Source organism: Xenopus tropicalis, chromosome 5 (genome assembly GCF_000004195.4).
Source record: "Xenopus tropicalis strain Nigerian chromosome 5, UCB_Xtro_10.0, whole genome shotgun sequence".
Taxonomy (NCBI): domain Eukaryota; kingdom Metazoa; phylum Chordata; class Amphibia; order Anura; family Pipidae; genus Xenopus; species Xenopus tropicalis.
In genome coordinates this window covers 40,486,217-40,489,830 of record NC_030681.2, presented here as the reverse complement: position 1 = coordinate 40,489,830, position 3,614 = coordinate 40,486,217, and the positions used below count along the sequence as shown (strand labels likewise).

At 43.6% G+C, this 3,614-nt stretch overlaps 1 long non-coding RNA gene across 1 annotated transcript; it reads right to left on the bottom strand.

Annotated features, from left to right (window-relative positions):
• Positions 1–307: 307 nt before the first annotated feature.
• On the bottom strand, positions 308–2,455 carry mtln. The gene is made up of 2 exons (XR_097779.5): positions 2,072–2,455; positions 308–521 (listed from the first exon to the last, which is right to left on the bottom strand). It is a non-coding gene; the product is annotated as a mitoregulin (long non-coding RNA).
• Between the last annotated feature and the right edge of the window lie 1,159 nt (positions 2,456–3,614).

Here is a 3,614-nt window from a genome sequence, read left to right as displayed (position 1 = left end):
CTTACTAAGGTACATAGTGCAACCCCCATACAACTGAGCAGACATTTAACTATTCAGAAATTGAATTTTTCTGTGCTCTCTCTAAAACTACTACACACAGAGATTAAAACATCTACCAGTGAATGCTATAATTCTAAACCTCGTTAAATTTAGTGTTCAGTAGCTAATGCAATGTTCATGTGACCATCCAGCATTAATGTATTTTATGTTTTTTAGAAATAGATTTTCCCAGATAAGAAATATTAGGCTTTGAAATTGCTTCCTCATTGCTGCTACCCCTAATAATGCATAAAAGCAAACAGACACATTTTTTTAAATTACATTTTTATTAGAATCCCATATGGCACAGCAATTTCAGGAGTATTCTTTTTTTTCTGTCGCTGTACGCAGCTGCGTTTTGAGTATGTCCACCAGATATCATAAAAAATATTTAAAATAGAATGTCTCTTTATAAAAGTCATATGTAGAAACAATGGAGGTTCATTTAATGCTCACATCAGTCACGTGTTTGCCATTATAATCTGTAAAAAAAGAAAAACACAAGTAAGAAAATGAAAGGGGGGGGAGCACATAACTACAAAAATATCATAACCTAAGAACACTCTCAGATGTACTGTATAGTGATACTGAGCTCTCTATAATAAAACAGTTACCTTTTTATTTTACTCAAGCATGCAAATGAGAACCTTTAAATACAGCACTTCTGTCAAGTACCACGGCACGACAAATCTCTGTTGTCGAGGGCGACTAATCTCCCCGCAATGCCATCCCACCGGCTAGAATGTAAATCGCCGGTGGGATGGCATATGCGGTGCCGCGATTTGCCGAAGTCGCCAAAGTATCATCTCAAGGCAACTTCAACAAATAGCAGCACTGTGTATGCCATCCCACTGGCGATTTACATTCTAGCCAGTGGGATGGCATTATGGGGAGGTTAGTTGCCCGCGACAACGGAGATATGTCGCAGCGTGTCATGGCCCTAAGGGGGACCTAAACCTGAACAATACTTGTACAGGGCACTCTACTTGTAATCTCAACTAGGGCAGGGACTGATGTGAGTGATGAACTATATCCCTAAAGTACTGCGGAAATGGTACCAGCATTATTAAACCACTGAGTAAATGTGTCAGCTTTACATAACCTAAAGCATATTAAAGGACATGTCAACCCCAAAAATAATTTTTTGCCTAATAAAAGAAAACATAATTCCAAGCAACTTTCCAACGTGAATTTACTGAATATTTTTAGTGCTTTAAAAGTTATTTGTAAGTGTAATAGCTATAGAAAGCAGCATTTGCTGAACTCTTTTTTTAAACAATGTTGCAAAGCTCAGTCTCCTCCAGGTCAGGTCTGTCAGTCTGCTGCCTTGTGTTACATTGTTTGAAATGCCAGAGCCCCCAGGGCAGGGAATAGAAAGGACAGACAAACACTGCTTCTAATAGCAGTTATACATACAAATAAGTCAAAAACCATTGCAAATTTGTAATGAATGTAAAGTTGCTTAGAATTGTTTTCTTTAGGCAAAACATTATATTTTGGGTTGACTTGTTCTTTAACAATAACTCGTAAGACATGTATAAAGGGGCATTACTACCTATACTACCTATGGTTGATATGTTATTTGCTAGGACAGAGAATGCACCATATGCAGTGAGCACTTAGGGCTATAGTTATTATAGTGGCTGTATAGAACACCACACCCATCTGCCCAATCCTGCTATCTGTGACTAGTAGGCAGTCTGATGGCACTAGCCTAAAAAAGATCACCATGTTGCTTTCTTCTACATACACCTGCCTATGGTTTTAGTATGCCCCCTTAGTTAACCTGTCAGGCTTGATTTGACTGTGCCCTTAGCTGGCTAGTGCCAGATACCAGGATCAGACAGCTGGGTGGGATAGCCTGAGGGCACACAGGGCGCACGTCCCGCTTCTCTCTGTCTGTGCTTCAGTAACACGGAGATTTCAGACAGCAATGGGAGCCGGACACCGTGTCATTTTGCACACAAATGTCATTAAATGGACTCCACAGCCTGACTGACAGAGGATATAGTGTACGTACAACATCACTCACCTCCTCCATAGAAAACCCGAAGTTAACGGGACAGAGAAAAGTCCCAATATCAGTGTCCTCCAACCTTAGGAAAGGTCTATTCTCTTCTGTGTCTCTACGAGTTTGTTCTGCAGCCTTTTCTTTTTCCAGTCTAGGTACTTTCGTCGGAGGCGGTTTGCTTGCCAGCCCACCAGCACCCCCGATGCGAAAGACAATAGCACGGCTACCTGCAAGGTACGCTCAGACACATCGCCCATAGTGCTTTACTGATTCTCCTCAAGCCTCTCCAGAACCTAACTACTTCCCACAGCTGTAGCAAGGTCACACTTCCGGCTTTACTTCCAGTCGGCAGCTGCTACGGAGCGCGTCTTGGCACAAACTTGGTGAACAATCAAATCACGTGGGTGTCCGGTTCAGCCGTAACTTTAGGTGCATGGGGTGTGCCTGTCTGGCGGTGTAAGTGTTCTAGGCAGCTGGCAGACAACCATGCACACTTGTGATTTTTAATTTTTTAAATAGAATGAGTTTACTTTATATTATGGTATTAGGGGTTCAGAAGTATTGTTCCTAACATTAATTTGGTTTAACAGAAAAGCATCTTGCTGCATTGTGCAAAGTCTAACGCAGTTCTCGCAAGTATAAAAAATAAAGATGCAGGCCTGGGACTAGCAACATGGTTACACCCCATCTAAAATATTTAGAGACGTATTTAGCATAGGGTTCTACTACAGTGCTACACAGTTTATTGGAGTATTTCTTGATATTTATTTAGTGCTGAAACCCTTTACACAGTGCTTCACAGAGATTATGAGAGGTCCTGTCCCCACTGGAGCTTACAGTCTAGTCCCTATCACATTCACACACAAAGGGGTTCACCTGCCTGTATGTTTTTGGAGCGTGGAAGAAAGCGGAGTACCCAGAGGAAATATACCCCTAAAATCCTACACAAGTGAATAGACAAGAGGGGAGTTTACATATGATGAACTGTGGCACCCACTCTCTCTTAGGGCTGTGACAGACGGGGAGATTAGTCGCCACACGACAAGGGAGGGATCTCCCCAAAATGCCATCCCACCGGCTAGAATGAAAATCACAGAAGTTTCCTCTCAAGGCAACTTCAGTGATTTCGGCAAATCGCCGTGTATGCCATCCCACCGGCTATTTGCATTCTAGCCGGTGGGATGGCATTTCGGGGAGATAAGTCGCCCGTGACAAGGGAGATAAGTTGAGCAGCGACTAATCTCCCCATCTGTCACGGCCCTTAAAGGAAAAAGAAAGTCAAAGTCACTTGGGGATGCCAAAATGTTAGGCACCCCCAAGTGACTTTAACCACCTACCTTTTACCCCGGGCTGGTGCCCCGGTGAGGAGGGAACAGCACCAGCCCGGGGTAGCTGCCGGCGCTCCCTTCTTCCTGATTCGCTGCGCGCGCATGCGCAGAAGAGTGAAAAGCCGAACTTAAACATTAAAGTCAGCTTTTCACTCTACTGCGCATGCGCCCACCGCGGGCATTCCAGCAATGGAAGCCGGAAGAAGGAAGCGATCCGCTCCAGGTGCCCCGGGCTG